Source organism: Topomyia yanbarensis, chromosome 2 (genome assembly GCF_030247195.1).
Source record: "Topomyia yanbarensis strain Yona2022 chromosome 2, ASM3024719v1, whole genome shotgun sequence".
NCBI classification, from domain to species: domain Eukaryota; kingdom Metazoa; phylum Arthropoda; class Insecta; order Diptera; family Culicidae; genus Topomyia; species Topomyia yanbarensis.
In genome coordinates, this window is record NC_080671.1 from 335,641,111 (window position 1) to 335,659,363 (window position 18,253).

The 18,253-nt window shown below is 43.3% G+C and overlaps 1 protein-coding gene across 5 annotated transcripts in view; it reads left to right on the top strand.

The window, feature by feature from the left end:
• Positions 1-18,253, top strand: part of LOC131684012 (uncharacterized) — a 271,053-nt gene that overhangs the window by 72,294 nt on the left and 180,506 nt on the right. The gene's annotated exons all lie outside the window — the stretch shown is intronic.

Here is an 18,253-nt window from a genome sequence, read left to right on the forward strand (position 1 = left end):
TTTTTCAAACATGGCGGTTCATGTTTGGCTTAAGCATAAAATAGTTTTTTTAAACGATTAGCGTGTTCTCGCTTGTATTTTGTTTGTCTAGTGCACTTCATTTAGCCAACGAATGTGGGAAATTGTGGAATCGTGTGTAAATAGAGTGGAACAAGATATCTGACCTAAACTCTCAATAAAAGTTAGATTGTGGTAAGTTTTGGTGTGCAATGCCAATTTAACCATTGATTCTTCCTATAGTTTGGTGGTGATTACCTAGTGTAGTGATAAGTTTATGTGAGTATATAATTAATCCGAAAATAAGTAATATTTGTAATTTTCATATTAGGCAATTAAGGGCGATTAAATGGCGCGTTCCCTGGGCGATTTGGGGGCGATTTAAGAGGACAGGTAGAGCGGCTAAAAAATGACGGCGGCAAATCGCCCAAATGTTGCATTTGATATAGCCTCCTAATTGCCAGCAATTTGCTGACAAATTGAAGGGCAATTAGCGCATCCGAGTTGGCAAATAGCCCCCCGTTAGCCAGGAAAAAATAATCGATTTTTTTTTCAAATTGGTAAGCACGATAACTCAAAAACTAATCAACGAATTGACTTTATTTTTTATGAGAATTCACAATATGTATAGACTGTCGATAAACCACAGAAAACTGAATAACAAACAAATTCTACCTATTATTTTCAATAAAAATGAGTGAATTTTACAGTAAAATATGAGATTTTTCGGTTTTCATGAAGCCATTTTCCGAAACTCGATTTTTTTTTCTATTTTTCGTGGTTCATCGACTAACTACAAGTCTAAGCTTTACAAAACTTAATGATTTTCTCATATCAGACATTTTTATCGGCAGTTATCGCATTCGCCGCGGCGCTCTTGGACGTGGAAATGGTTGGACGTCTACTCTTGGAACGCTCGTATGTGTGGCTCTGTGTGACTGAAAATACATTTTTTCGTACAGAATGAGTGTACTAAGTAATCCTTACATTACACAAAAAATCTATTGTTGATTGGCCTTCAAAATCGTAAATCAAAATAACTTTCGTTTTGAGCACTTTATACCAGACGCTCCCCTTAAATGGAAGGTTGCAAAAGTTAGGCTCGTTTCGTTCAAACACGAGTATTTTACATGTTACAACGTTAGATTGACAATGCATAGATATTGATTCCTATTTAATAGTAGCCTTAGTAATCAGTAAAATAATGTGACCTCATGACTAATGAGATAAATAAAGGCTCGCCTACCCTGGAAATGAATATTTTGTTCTGCTTTTAAAAAGTAGAAACACATACCTGCGGTGACAACGGCTGTTTTCATTGAAAACCTCAATACTGATGCCAAAAGTCTAAAGGCGGCAAACTTTTGCATTCGGTTCTTTTCCTGGTTGACCTTTCCCCGGAAGAGATACACCCTGTTCCACCAGAAACATTCACGGTAGTCTTCGGTATGCAGGTGCATTACTCACTCTCTCTCCCGGTTTCCGTCCGGTATTTTGGTTCAATGAAGGGTATGCACCTATACGTACATGCCGAACGAAGAACTGCTTTTGGCAAAGTGCCATCACAATGGAAGGGCACCAGAGTAGCGTAGGACGACGACACGGTCTAGCCATCCGTCGTTCGTCGTCGTCGTCGCTGTCGGACTGTTTAGTACGGTTCGAAGGGCTGCATTGAAAATCCATAAATAATTCCCCTGCTCCCCACCAGCAATGGTATGAGATCGTTATATCAGCACATGTATGTCATAGATTTCGAGAAAACGAGAGAACCATGTATCACGCTACTAAATTGGCAAGACGTGGAGCGGGGGGCGTGAGTAATCAATTTGTACAGCATCTGGGCCGGGCTCTTGTCCACGAGGTCGTGTTCGGATTGGTTGGAAATTTACCGGTTTGATTATTATGCATCGATTTGGCGTGAGATAATATATGTTTGATTTCATAATGAGCGGATACTACTTTATAGTCATATGCGGCATCAATATCAGAATTTTGGAATAATCATATTTTCGTGATGTTATTTGATGCCATAGTAGAAAATCACTCAAATTAGCTCAGTCTATAGTTGCCTGTCGTCAGCTTTATAGAGACATCCCGTTTCGCATAGTGTTTGAAAAATGCAACAAATAACAACAAGCATTAGCGACAATTATCACTGCTTAGGAACTTGCGCTATAATTTCAATCATTAAAAACACTATTGATTTTCTCAAAGACTACCAAGTCAAAGACTCTCCGAATTAGGAGAACGTGAAACAAGGCGATAGAAATCATTCAAGATCTGTGTTGATAATACTAGGTATTTTGTGTGATTTTTTTGCATTAAAAATATCTTAATCCACTATCTGGAGTCCGCTTCGTCCCTAACTCCTCCATCTAGTCCCCGGCGGTGGACCTAGCCTACTCAACGGGCTTACCAGTAGGTGCTGAGCGTAGCTTTCAGGTCACTGGCGCCCCAATGACCCACTACTAGCTATTCGACACTATCTACTCGCTCTAATCCCCGGCGGTGGATGTAACCTACTCACGAGCTACCCGGTAGGATGTCGAGGTCGGTTCACTGGCGTCCCGACGACCAGAATCCGGTGCTTCGTCGCGTACTACTCAACTGGTTCTCGGCGGTGGACTTAGTCTACACCGACGGAGAGTTTCCCGGCGACGAAATTTCTCTCGACACCAGATTTGTCGTTTTACCGCGGCGTTCTAGCCAATGGCGCTACTTTGTTGGTCCCTTCGCCACTTCCTCTGCAGCTTGGAGAGTACGCTCGTAACCACTCAGTTGACAGCGTCCCAGATATGCTCGCCGTAGCACATCTATTCTGCGATATTGTCCACTGTCACACCAGACATACCACTTCGGACTTTTTCGAGCCAAGGGCATTAGAAGACCACGTGTTCCGGTGTCTCTTACACGTTCTCTTACTTCGGGCAAAGAGAACGTGTCAGAATCGACGAAGGTAGTTCCGGAAGCGTCCGTACCCGGAAAAAAACTGCGTCAAATGTAATTTTACCTCTCCATGCTTGCTATGCACATAAGCAGACACATTTGGGATGAGTCGGTTTGCCCATCTTCCTTTCTCTGCGTTGTCCACTATTGCTCCATACGAGTCCGCTCGGATCAGTGTTTTTGCATTTCGTGCATTTCTCCGCAGGTAGCATCCCACGTCCTCAGCCAGAGTGATGTACATGGGGATCATCCCAGCAATTGCGCATATCGCCTCCGACGATATCGTTCTGTACGCATTCGCGACTCGAACAGCCATTAGGCGAAACGTGCTTGTCAACTTTGTCCGGGTCCACTTTGAGATCAGCGCAGCAGGTCGATGCGCCATACCCCATTATTGAGGATGAGGATGAGACATCCACCAGGAAACTGCATCTTGATCCTTTGTTATTCGGTATAATCCTTGTCAATGCGTTAGTTGTCCTCGCAGTCTTCTCACATACATAGTCGACATGGCTGTTGTAATTTAACCGATCGTCGACCGTCACACCCTGGTGGATGGATACATGATCACGACACGCTTGATATTTTTTACGATTGCTAACCAGCACTACCTCCGTCTTGTGGTGAGCCAGCTGCAACTTGACATCAGCCATCCAAGTTTCCACGATGCTATTATCTCTGTCGCCAACATCTCTATTTCTTCAGGGGTTTCACCGGTTATCGTCAGGACATTGGGCAGTTCCAGTGTTAACATTTCGTTGTTCATTATATTCTATGTGTTGGGCCGTGTATGGAACCCTGAGGTACTCTCGTCGTAACCCTAATCGGTTTCTGCCCCAAGGTCGTTTCGTAGACAAGTACTCGGTTCTGAAAGTAACTTTTCAGAACCATGCACAGATAGTTCGGAACCCGCGTTCTGTGCAACCTACGGCGATCGTCTCCCAGCTGGCACTGTTTAACGCGTTCATCACGCCAAACGTTTCCACGCCGCAGTAGTGATTACCCCTTCTCTTTTGCTTCGATGCATATGACATATGCATCGCAATGACTGAGCGGATGGCGTCAACCGTCGATATCCTTTTCAGGAACCCGAACTGCTTCCGCTATAATCCGTCCTCACTTTCACCGTAGGTCGTCAGCCTGTTGAGGATAACTCTTTACAGAAGTTTGCCAAGAGTATCCAGCCGGCACATAGGCTGATACGATGCTGGATCTCCTGGTGGTTTTGCTGGTTTTGGCAGTAATACCAGCTTCTGGATCTTCCATCTATCCGGGAAGTAGCCATCGTCCAGAAATTTCAGTAGGTCTATCCTGAACATGTGCGGAAACGCTAGGGGCGTTTTGGGGATACCGTCCGGTCCGGGACGTTTCCTCGCTTTCAACCCTTTTGCCACTTTAGGGTAGATTCATGAATTATCCGACTAAATCGTGACAAAGCTGGGAGCTAATTGGCTTACGAAACAAACACCGGTACCGAGAGAAAGTCCGCTGCTGGAGAGCCTTCAGTCGGAGTAAGGGTAGTTCACCGCCGGTTAACCGTTATGTGGCCAACAAAAACACCTTTAACAGGCCAACGAGGGTACCCGGGTATCCACAAATTGAAATGCTCATAACTATGGTTTCCTTTAACCGAGTTGGACACTTTTAGCTGTTTTGGATTCAGGAACTCGTTCACTTTTTGATTCTGTAAAATTGAACCGGATAAATGGATCTGGTTCTTGGTAATCCGGATTTTCCGGAGTAATGTTCCCATACTAGGATATGATTTGTAAATTTTAATTATGTCCTAGCAATATGAGTATAAAACTCTTCAAATTGTCTTGGAAGTCTATTATTTATTGTTACGGGACCCTATGGCAGTTTGAAAAATAGAGTTGGAATGGAATGGCCGCTCACGGCCCTACGGGAACCAGCTCTGGAATATTCGTTCGATGCTGGGTCATTAGGCCGGAGGGTATTAGGCCGAATGGTCATTAGGCCGAACGGTCATTAGGCCGAATGGTCATTAGGCCGAATGGTCATTAGGCCGAATGGTCATCGTTATCATCGCTTACATTGCACCAGGGCCTACTTTGATGCGTTTGATTCGTTGCTGCACGGTCGCTTCGTGTAATAATCGGAGACGAATGAAAATCTGCATGGATGATTGGGCGGTTTGTTCGTTTGACGTTTTCAGCAGCGTCTCTGAATATTGAAAATGAATGCGATATACAGATGATCAATTTTCATTCAGTGAATTTGAATATTTTTAACTCTGCGTGTGTGTATGTTCATCAATGTGATAGTAAGAGATGTTCGGGATTGGCTCGGGTTATGGTGACTAATCGGTTGTGATTTGTTTGTGATATCGTTTTCAGCCCGCAGCTCTTTATCAAAAGCAGGTTGTTGAAATAAAGTGTTGCGAGGACACTAAATTGTCTCTAAACCTTTTAAGCTTCTCAGTTATCGTCCAGCTCAAATATGCAAGTACTTATGTATTCAAATATTTGAATATTTGGGAATTCCGTGCACACACATGCACCAAACAGGGGAATTTTTGAAATTTTCTGTTTATGGAAGCGTTTTCGTGGGATTTTCAATTTTTACTGTTCTCGGAGCTGTTTGGGCTTGTTTTATGTTCAGCACTAATTAACCGATTTCGCCAATTTTCTCTATCATTATTTCAGAGAGCGAGTAAAGGCGCCATAACATTGGCTCATTAGCCAGGACAGGGCTAATAACCTCTGCCCCATCCCAGTACCAAAGGAGTGACGTTAACCCTCTTAGCCAAGTCACTTCCAACGATTTATCAAACCCCCATCAAATTGAAACAGTCGGTACGGTTGTCCACGTTTCTTCCTTATTCATGGTTCAAAATAACTCGTTGATTAAATCATTCATTACATGAATAATTTGATAACCGTATAATTTTGAATCAAAACAAAAAAAACATTTTCTCCTCTAGAGAGGCTATGCAATCACTCTGAAAACTAACACCCGGTATGAAAATAAAGGCATTGGATCCATCATCTTGGCCCATTGGATTGTTATTCAGGGAATTCATACATCAACCAAAAAACTTAAATCAACGAATGATTCCCCCAACTCGGATAGCTTGTGAGTGGGCTTGTTTCTGTGCGCTCTACAGTGGACGGTGGAAACCTTCGGGTTTCCACCAGAGGCGACTATTTGGACAATTTTATTATTCCTACACAAAATACACACTCAATTCGGCTCGGCAATTTCCCAACAGCTGGGTAATCAGATAAATTAGAAACTGATATCTCAGTAAAGTGAGATTTGTTAGCTGATTTTCTGGGAAATATTTTCCGAGTATCAGCTATGAAACGTCACTTTTACTGAGATCTCAGCCAAAAAATGGTTTACTGAGAACTCAGCTGTTGAGATTTCTGCAAAAGATGCGAAAAAAGCTGAGATTCGGCAGAAAAAATTAAGTGTGCAACCCCGCGTTGTAGGGTGACGATGGAGACGATAAGAAAATCTGGATATTTTATCAGAATGTTCATGAACATTTTCTCCTCTAGAGAGGCTATGCAATCACTCTGAAAATTGACTTTTTAACCGAGGCCCGATCGGCTGAGTCTCTTATACCAATCGACTCAGTTCGACGAGTTCGGCTAATGTCTGTGTGTGCGTATGTATGTGTGTGTATGTATGTATGTATGTATGTGACCAAAAATGTGCACATTGGTTACTCGGAGATGGCCGAACCGATTTTCTCAAACTTAGTCTCAAGCATTGGTTGAGTACTATTGATTGATTTTCATGAAGATTTTTCCAACGGTGTGAAAAAAACTGCTTTTTTCGTTTTCCAAGCTTTCTCAGTTGAACTTTAGTGGTGGCCCGCATCACCCGGTTAGTAATATGTCAACAGTCCTTATTTTAACAATAGCTGTTTACACCATTCGCCCATCCTACGTCAGATCAATGCGTTGGACGCTCAAAGAACGCTCGACATTCCTAACCAGACGTGGCGCATTACACTAGTTTACAAATTTTGGGTTAATTGCATGAAGTTAAGGAAAAAAGTGTTTTCTACGTCAATTTTGGGTAGCTGAGCACGAAAATCATATCCATTTTCTTTTTCAAAGAACCGTTTTTGTGATTTTTTAAAAAAGGTTTTCTTTAGCACTTTTTGGAGTTTTTGGTCAATATCTCAGGAACAAATATTCCGATTAACACAAAGGACACACCATTCGAAAGCTATTGATGTGCTCATTTCAAAAATGTATAACATGTTAAAATATCAACAATTTAGGGTTAAGAGCAACCAAAATAAAAAAGTAGTGTTTGGTAAAATTACTAATTTTTGGTTGATTTTTCACAAAAAATAAATCAGCAAAAAAAATCTTTTAAAATCTTATGTGACAGGCAAACTTCTCACGTGAATTTTAAGCCCAAGATCACGAAAATCCGACAAAAACTGGTGATGTTATTAGGTACCGAGTGAAATTTGCTCTGTTTTTCACATATCTCTTTTGGTCTTAAATAAGATTACACTAGTTTACAAGAAAAATGAAGTTACGAGAAAAAGTGTTTTCTAGGTTAATTTTGGCTCGCTGAATTCTAAAATAATACTCTATTTTTCTTTCAAAGAAGTTCGAGTTTAAAAAAAACGTTTTTCTTTTGCTTCCACTTTTTTGTTTTTGATCTATTTCTTTATTACAGAAAAATAATTCTTCATATTTTCAGAAACTAATGCGGCAGATTTTAACAATTTTAAGGTAATCGCGATAAGCTAAGAAGAAAGGTGTTTCCTCAGTTAATTTTGGATCGCTGAATACGAAAACCAAGTCCATTTTTTTCAAAGAAGCATTTTCAAGATTTCTTTGAAAAAGGTGGTTTTGGGCACTATTTTAGTTATTTGTCAATATCTTGTTCAAATAGGATCCGATCGAAACAGTTCGAAAGGTATTGCACGGTGTGTTTGGTAGAACAATTTTATTCGCAAAAAATCGGCATCGCTATAACTTCAGCATGCGATAGAATGGGCTTTTCCCTTTCATTTGAAAGTAAAATTAAAATATACTGTCGGGGCTCCAGAACAACTTTTTATTTTAATTTTTTTTTGTTTGAAAACTTAGGGTTTTCAATGAAACTGGTTCACATTTTTGCTTCTAGGTAGTACTTTAGACATTCAAATATTACCAAAAGTGAGAATCTGATGGATAATTTCATTATGTACAACTTTGTGGAAAACTACATTGCAATCTAAAATCATCAGAGAAAGCTATTAAATTTTTATTATAGTTTCTAGATTCGCACAGAGCTTATTGGTAAGGAAGCTTTATTCCAAACACATTTTTATTTGTAAAAAAATGGATTACCTTATTTTAACAGCGTGCTCAGAAGAACCTGAATACTAGTAAAGTTCCACCTTTAAGCGTAGAAAACATAATTCAAGATTCCACCGTTTTATGCGCACCAATGATATTTTAGGAGCATTGAGATATAGAGAAGAGTAGATAAAATTTGAACGAAATTAAGACTCTTGAAAGATGCTGGGTAATGCAGCAAAATGAAACAGTTTTTTCTGTCACAAATATATTTGTTTCTTCTCTTTTTTCTTCACTCATTCTGGAGTATGCTTGATGTAATATTGAATCAACCTTTTTGCTCGTTAGCATCTTGTGGAATATTCAGTCATTTGATTTGATTTCGATTGAGAATCCTGATTAACAGTTTCATGAAGGATAGAAAAATAATTCGATGAGATTTATGTTCAAGTTTGTTAACTTTTGAGAATCGCTGTACATTGAACAGAAATCGCAATAGTAAATGAGAAATAAAGCTTTTGTCTATTGTACGAAGGAAGCGACTTATATTACTTTGAGAATTTACTGAATGTAAGATCCACCCTGATATTTTCTTGTTCGTTTTCTGTTGTGATCCGTGTTCAACGAGTAACGACTCCAGAATTTCTTCTTAAAGGAAATTATGAAACATGGATTTGTTCGTTTTTCTAATATTATGTGAAGTGTGCTCGATTTGGAAATAAAATTTGAGGACAAGTAAAAATCTGCATCCATAAATTCTGATGAAATGAATCTACTCCAAAAGATAACATCTTTCTTTTAATGTTGATAGAGACAAACAGGATTCTCAACCCAAAATTGCAATAAAATCCGTCGTTTATTATAATGACTCGAACTTTAGTTCATTCAAATATAAAGCTTTGAATTTGAGCCAATAGTATTTTACCAGGCAGGATAGGATCAGGAAGAAGGGTCAGCGAGAAAAGAAATAAAAAAGGCATGATAAAATCCGTTACTACATTAATGAACATCTTGAAAAGGTATAAGATTATCGAATAAATTTGGTCAACACCTTTACGCACCTGCTAGTTCATAAAGTGTCATTTTCGCCCAAGACCCGGAGAAATCTGAAAATATATTTTTTCTGCTGAGAATGGGACTTTGTATACATTGAAATTTATCTGAATTTACTGTTCATTTAAACCCAACATTTTTTTTGTAAATCCTTGTTAACCGACTTCTTAACCCATAGGCCCCGCACACACCTAAAAACTGAAAACATTTTATTAACTTTCTTGGGTGATTTTACATCGATTTATTGTATCGATTTTGTAGGCTATTTTCGGCAAATTTGAGACTAAGAGAAACGAAAGCAATGAAATTGAAAGACGGATAGGTATTCTAGAGCGAATCAGTTATAAACATAGAACGGAAAACTAGAACTAGGCAGGCTCATATGGGCATGATCGAAAGGAAAATGTGAAGAATTCTTTGCCTTCTGCAGAGTAGGAGTTGGGCGTTGCACCCAAGTCTACCGCACGGTCTATGCTAGAACATAACTCATCGTCATGTTTTACCGCCGATGCCGGCGTCGGCGGTAAAACATGATGATGATTTATGTTCTACCATAGACCATGCGGTAGACTTGGGTGCAACGCCCAACTCCTACTCTGCAGAAGGCAAAGAATTCTTCACATTTTCCTTTCGATCATGCCCATATGAGCCTGCCTAGTTCTAGTTTTCCGTTCTAAGTTTATAACTGATTCGCTCTAGAATACCTATCCGTCTTTCAATTTCATTGCTTTCGTTTCTCTTAGTCTCAAATTTGCCGAAAATAGCCAACAAAATTGATACAGTAGAACCTTGCGGCAATTAAAACATAGTAACAAATACGTAATTCGGCTACGACTGTGTATTGTATTAGTGTAATTAAAACGGAAGACATCGGTAAAAGTGTTTATTAATTAACACTGTTTAATATAACATTCCACTAAGTCGCTCAAAAACAGTACTTTTGTAAAAGTGTGCTTCTAAAGTTTCAGGTTTTCGTATGTTTTATTGACAATAATGCTTTAAGGGGAAAGTCGGCTAATACGGACACTACGGACAAGAAAAAAATGACCCCTATCGGCCCACCCCTGAGTCGATTACTAGTTCCACCAGGACTACTTGCTCCAAATTTGAAGCAAATCGGACAAATCTAGCTACCGGACTAACGTGCTCGAAGTTTGTATGGGATTTTTCGACAATTTACATGGAGAAAACCCACCAGAGCGCATTTTCGCCGCTAGGTGGCACTGTATGCATCGCATTATCACTGTAAGTGAAAATAAGAAAGATAATTTAATTGCATCCAACTTTATCGAATTCTGCTAGTCTATCCGGCTTTGTTAAAAGAAGTTATTAAAATTCTAACGAAGTGATGTCTGAGTCAGTTTTGCATAGGGCCTAGCAGTGCATGGTTGTGTATCGGTACTCGATTCCCACCAACTATTAATTTTTGTGAGCTAATGGTTAGATTTAGTTGGGTTAGAAACATTTTTGCCTTTCTCAATAGAAAGGTATTGCAATTGCTCTGAAAACCGACTCTTTAACGGAGGCCCGGAGGGCCGAGTGACATATACCATTTGATTCAGTTCGTCGAGTTCGGCAAATGTCTGTGCGTGTGTATGTATGTGTGTATTTTTTTTTACAATGGAGAAGACCTTTATGTCCTAGCCCAGTACACGTGCTATTGGTAGGGTCCAATCTACCACACGGGGTGCACTGGGGGCGTGTCGGGCTCGAATGGTGACGCTGCCATTAATACCGACTAAACTCCATTGGGCTCCGCCATCATTCCTCCCAGGAACTACCTCTCGGTATTACTTCTGGGGGGATGGCTGTACTAAATGTACTCATTCACTCTCACTCACGCGTTCGTACGTCCTGTATGAGGCTTACTTGGGTGCTCTCTCAATCGCACTTTGATTCACTCTCAAACACTCCCACATGAGGCTGACTTTTGTGCTCACCTTTTTCGTTCCTTGCGAGGCTGACTTGTGTGCTCACCTTACTCATTCCTTGCTAGGCTTACTTTTGTGCTCGCCCCATCCATACCATGTGAGGCTGACTTGGGTGCTCACCCTATCACCTGATTCACTCTCGATCGTGCCACTCTATTGTACCTCTGTCACTCCCCCTGGCATCCCATGTGGGACATTTTTCTTAGGCCCCACTTCTGATGTACCATGCGAGGCTGACTTGTGTGCTCACCTTTTTCATTCTTTGCTAGGCTGACTTTTGTGCTAGCCTCTACCATACCATGTGAGGCTGACTTTTGTGCTCACCCTTAACATGCCGTGTGAGACTGACTTGGATGCTCACCCTTTCACTCCTCTGCCACGCCATGAGGCATCGATAGCTAAGTCCCAACATACGCTACGACCCTCCCGTCTTGGCATGAGGCAGTCCACTTATGCGCCTATACAATCACTCTTCTGTCTTGCTTCGGGGTGGCTGGGTTTACCCCTTACGCGGTTGCCAGTCGCTGCGCCAAACCTGCCTCGGCATGAACAGACCATTCACTCCTTTTTTTGCGCTTGGCCTTTTTCGCTCCAGCTAACCAATCACTAATTAGCCGTGCCCGTCGTCTGTTGCTCGGTTCGCCAGATTACCTGTAGCCTACTGGCAATCTGGATGGTAGCAGCCGAGACTGCGTTCTACTTCTCCATCGATTGACACATCCGCTGAATAAGGGTATCAGGGGTTGTGTCCCAGCCACAGACGTAAAGCATTGCTCTTCTTTCGACGTCGAACCGATGACATACGAACAGTATGTGTTCGGCAGTTTCGTCTACACCTGGGCAGTCCGGGCAGACTGGGACCTCCGCGTGCCCGAACCTGTGGAGGTACTGTCGGAAACAGCCATGGCCTGACAGGAATTGTGTCAGGTGGAAGTGAACTTCCCCATGGGGTCTTCCCACCCAGCTCGATATGCTAGGTATCAGCCGGTGGGTCCACCTACCTTTCGAGGAGTTATCCCACTCACGCTGCCATCTGGCGACCGAGGTCACCCTGGTGCGCTCGCGGGCTCCCCTATTTCCACGTAGCTCGAAGCACTCCTCATCTTCCCGAATGACCAGCCCGACTGGCATCATGCTCGCTATCACGCAGGATGCATCGTGTGATACCGTGCGGTAGGCAGATATCACTCTGAGGCACATCACGCGGTAGGTGCTCTCCAGTTTATGTAGGTAGCTGGTTACCCTCAGGGCTCTTGCCCATGACGGGCCGCCGTACCTGAGGATAGATACGGCAACGCCTGCCAGTAACCTACGTCTACTGGCGCACACCTTTGAGCTGTTGGACATCATTCTCGATAGAGCCGCAACAGCAGTCGACGCTCTCTTGCATGTATAGTCGACATGGCTGCCGAAGGTCAGCTTGTCGTCTATAATGACTCCGAGAGACTTCAGGCTCCGTTGTGAGGTGATCACGACTTCTCCCACATGGATAACTGCATGTTGTGCCGACTGGCGGTTGTTGATGATAACTACCTCCGTTTTATGCTGAGCGAGCTCCAGGCCTCTCGCCCTCATCCATTCCTCCACCGTGTTGATCGCGTGTTCTGCGGTTAGTTTTACCTCAGGGATTGACTCCCCGTAGACCTCCAAGGTTGCGTCGTCGCAAAGCCGACGATCTTGACCCCAGGAGGCAACTTCAGTCTCAGAACTACGTCATACATGAGGTTCCATAGCACCGGGCCTAGGATCGAGCCCTGTGGGACTCCGGCGGTAATCGGAACCCTTTTCTGACCGGCATCGGTCTCGTATAACAGTACGCGGTTCTGGAAGTAGCTTTCCAGGATCCGGTACAGACCCACCGGTAGGCTAAGCCGGTGTAACGAGAGCGCGATGGCATCCCATCCCCCTGTTGTCTGTGTCGATCATACAGATTGGTCTGTACGCCGATGGGTCGCCTGGCGGCTTCCCGGACTTCGGCAACAGCACCAATTTCTGCTTTTTCCATCTATCGGGGAAACGGCCCTCGTCAAGGCATCTCTGCATAGCTAGCCTGAACATGTTCGGGTTCGCTATGATCGCTGCCTTGAGAGCGTTGTTTGGAACTCCATCCGGCCCTGGAGCTTTGTTCATTGCTAGGGATTTAGCGACTGCGAGTAGTTCTTCATTCGTCACTGGAGCCACCATTTCGACCGTGCCCGCACTGTCTCGTAGTGCAGGTGGCCAGGGGCTTGTGGCTCGAGACGGGAAGAGCACTTCGATAATCGTTTCCAACCGGTCCGGAGACCGTTCTGGGGGTGAAGAGCCCCCTTTGGTCTTAGCCATCACAATCCTGTAGGCGTCAGCCCACGGATTCGCGTTGGCACTCTCACACAGGTTGCCGAAACACGCTCTCTTGCTGCTTTTAATGGCCTTGTTAAGGGCCAATTTCGCAGCTCGAAACACTTCACGGCGGTTCTCTCTTGCATCCTCGGTGCGAGCTCTTTGTATCCTACGTCTAGCTCTGAGGCAGGCTGATCGTAGAGCTGCAATCTCGGCACTCCACCAGTATACCGGGCATCTACCGTTCCTTGGCAGTGTTTTTCTCGGCATAGTGGCGTCGCACGCGCGTGGTAGAACAGCTACCAGCGCATCCCCGCTTAGACTGTCGGTGTTGGCCTCCAGTCCCAGGGCCGCGGTGAAAGCTTCGCTGTCGAAGTGATTGGACTTCCACCCGCGTACCTGACAGGGATCTCCCGCCCTCGGATGCTGCACACCATAGTTGATCCTAAAGCGGATTGCTAAATGATCGCTATGGGTGTAGCCTTCGTCTACCCTCCATTCCATGCCTGGAGCCAGACTCGGGCTGGCAAATGTTACGTCAATCCACGCTTCCACTCCTTTTCTACGGAATGTACTAGCGAAGCCATTATTAGCTAGCACAGTATCGAGTTTCGCAAGCGTCTCCATTAGCGCTTGACCCCTGCTATTTGTACAGCGGCTTCCCCACTCCACTGCCCAAGCGTTAAAGTCTCCTGCTATAACTACCGGTTTTCGGCCCACTAGGTCTGACGAGAGCCTGTCGATCATCTGGTTGAACTGTTCTATTGGCCACCTTGGTGGAGCGTAGCAGCTGCAATAGAACACACCATTGATCTTGGCAATCGCAACACCCTCGGCGGAGGAGTGTATTACCTCTTGAACCGGGAACCGTCCCGTTGTACAGATTGCCACCATTCCAGGCACGTCCGACACCCAATTGCCGTTGCCGGCAGGGATGCGGTACGGGTCTGATAAGAGGGCGACATCTGTCCTCGACTCCGAGACCGACTGTCACAGCAGCTGTTGGGCTGCTGCACAATGGTTAAGATTTAGCTGTGTGACGTTCACGGCTTCTTCTTATTTGCCTCATCGAAGGGACACGAAGGTCCGCCCATAGCATGTTTGTGGGCTTGCTTCTTAGCGGTGCTCTGTCTGTGTTTTTGCACTCGTAGGCTTTGTGGCCGGACTCAAGGCACCGATAGCACCTATCCACTGAAGGCGGCTGGGGTGTGCTAATAGGGCATACCGACCAGCCGATCTTCAGCTTCCCTTTCTCGGTTACCTTTTTGGCATCCGCCTTCAGTAGCCTGAGGTAGGCTACTTGGGTGCCAGAGGGTCCATCTCTAAATCGCACAGAGGCCCGCTCGATTGTGACGTCGCATTGTTCCTTAACGGCTGCGACGACATCTTCTGCGGTCGTGAACTCGTCCAGATGCTTGCACTGGAGTCATTTCCGCCCCTAGTGACCTGACTTGGGCGCCTTCACCAAGGACCTCTTGGGCCAAGGCCTTGTATACCGCACTAGATTGTGCGCCTCGCTTCAGCACCAGAAGCATTTCTCCCGTGTTGGTGCGTCTCACGCTACGCACATCTTGCCCAAGGGCCGAAAGGCTTTCGGCCGCCTTCATCGACTTTAGGACATCGGCGTATTTGTCCTTGTCGGTTTTAAACCACAAGGCCTCGTCTCTGTCCTTGGCCTTCTTCGCGGGCCGCGGTACCTCCGGTGTCGGTGCCGGCTTCTTCTTGGTGACCAGCGTTCAGGGATTTGGGCCCCCCTTCCCCGGTCGCGCCGGGTTGCTGGTACCAACGCTCTGCTCAGCGAGGTCACTCTCGCCCTCGCTTACCTCAGCCAGACGGCGTTTGGCCTTAACGGTTGCACGCCGTGTGGTGTCGGTTTTTGCACCCTCGCCTGGCGACTTCCTAGGACGCTTCGCGTTCGACGACGTCTTGCGATTGCCCTTGCCTTTTCCCTTCGAGGGGAACTCGGCCGCCGCTTCGAGCGACGTGGCATCTCCATAGAAGGTGAAGGCCACTGTCTGGGTGCCCGTATCGACCTTCTCTTTTCCCTCCCTCTTGGAGGCCGCTGTCTGGGTTTCTCTGTCGGACTTCTCCCGACATTCCACCCGCTTGGCATAAGCCTGCTGTTTCTGTCTTGCGACACGAACAGTTTTTCGGAGTTCCAGGAGACTCGGTTTTAACTCCTTGCTTATGTTTTGCTTTGCGCTAGTGTACTCGATTATTGAATCGAGCTGCTCCACCACTTTGCGCATCGCAGATAGTGGCCCGTCCGGTGCGTTGGTAGGGCTATTTCCTACCGCTGCTGGGGGGTCACTGGTGCTTTCAGATGCAGCACTCATCGCTCCACTACTCTCCCCACGGGGGGAGACCTCACCAAACCGCCTCTAGCAAAGGGGTTTGGCACCTCCGACTGTTTATTTTTGTTTTGACATTAAAAATGTCTTACTCCACTATCTGGGGCTAGGTGTCATTCTAAAATCTAAGCTATCTCCCATGTAACGAAACTATGTAAGGTTTGCACGCTTATAACTCCGATATTACTAGATAGATTTTAATCATTCATACACCAACCGATTCAGAAACACCTAACTTAAATATTGGTAATAATTTAATATCTCCCCAATAAAAGTAGACTTTTGGAAATTGGTAAAATTAAAAAGTTCACGAAAAACGGGAAAATTACCATTCGTGAGGCAGATTTCTCAGACACAGCCGTCAAGAGAGGGCAGCTTAGTTGCTCAATGAAACACGAAAAGTCATAAATAGAAGCAACGCATGTCCGTTTAAATCAGTTGTTGCTCTTATCCCACACGAGCAACGTCGTCTCCGGGCGATGCAATAAGCGCTATCGATTTTCGGTAACGTTGGTATTTGCACACACTCGCACCTAAGTGACTAAACCACATACGGTTAGTTTATAAATAGAGGTGACGCGTACCCGTTTGAATCAGTTTTTGTTCTTATGTCGAACGGGTAAGATCATGGCTCAATGGCTGCAGCGTCTGGGCACTACAATAAGCGGTAGACGCTATGCATTTTCGGCAGCGGTGGCCGTGTGCGGATTTTTCGGGTACCAGCACGGTGTCACAGAATGATTTGCAAAGTGGGTGGATGGGGTGGTTTGGATTTAATTCAATACGGTGTGTGCTGCTTAAGAGTGTTGCGTTTGAAAAAAATATATTTATTTTTATGCATGCGTGTGCGTAGGGTAAAGAGCCTATTGGTTTTCATGTTTCATATTTCGGTTATATGTTTTTTATGAGTAAGGCATCTGACAACGTGCTTCTGTAGTTGTTGCACTGTTCAGCAGCGTAGTATTTTATATAGGAGAGTACACTCATGTTTTTTACGCGAATTTTGAAATTTACGCGGTTTTCATTAATGCGTTTTTTTTTAAATTTACGCGGTTTTCATTTACACGGCCTGAAACAATCACATTCCCAGCAGAACTTTTTGTTTTCTAATTTCAAACATTTTTGTTTCGTACTGCACACAACGGAAAATTTTAAAACAGAACTTACCGTCCCAGCAGCAGTTTAAGCGGGTGTTCTTTTTCGATTCTAATTTAAGCCATGTCTTAAGCGTTACTGGACTTAAAATTGTTTTCCCAGTTTATCCAGTCAGAATATCTGTCCTACCCTATGTATTTAAAACACAGTTCTAATTGCGTTTTAAAGTATACAACAAATAGAACGGTTGGGTATACTAATTTAAATTTTAAAATAAATCTGTTTTAAATTATGAAACAAACCGCTGTACTGAAGATATAATTATGTCAGTCCTATTACCACATAAAACACCTATATAACATAAAACGCTGCAGAATTGGTTTAATAATACAATGTTTACACTACAGAGTTATAACACGTTTTAATAATTAGCAACAAGAAAAATGTCGCCAAGATAGCATAAAAACCCGTTTTAACTGGTAGTGCAAACGTTGCATAACAATGTAATTTATCAAATAATTTCATTTTTTCCACCACTAATCGATCAAGAAATACTTAAACTTAAGATTGTGTACTTAAGTTCATTAGTACATTATTGAAAATTTAAATGGAAAATGAAATTTCATATCGTCGCTGTTGTGCTATCTTATGACAAACGCCATTTTGCACATTTCGAGAAAAACTATTTTTAAAGTTTGAGATTGAATATCATGAAATTTATAAATGGTAGAAACAATTCAGAGAAGACAATTGATGCTTCTACCTATTCTGTATTAATCTCACGAATATTACGAAGATCGGTTGACTATGTTGCGAGTTTTCACTAAAAATGTAAACAAAAGTTGTACTCGTGTCATAATCGTGCATGAAATTTTTTCCATAGAATAAAATCACCAATTATGAACTTTTATTCATATCTTTGGTTTAATTTGCTCTATAAACAATCGGTTAGATGAATTTTGAAGGAAATCAGTCAGGAAATCTACAAAAAATAGTTATTTTTGGTTACAGTGTTGCCAAATAGGCAATATTTCCAGTTTAAAGCTAAAACTGCATTTTGCTCCCAATACATGGATTTTTCTTTCGAAAATTATTATGCCATTGGATTCCTACGACATTTTTACACATAAAAGCAGCTAAAACATCATTATAACTTGAGCCAATCCCAAGATATAATGATTTGAATAAAAAAACTCACAATTTCTAATCACTTTTCTCGCTATATTTCAGTAACTAAGCTAAATTTCAAAATTCTAGAAACGCCATCTTGTAGAGATTCGTTAGA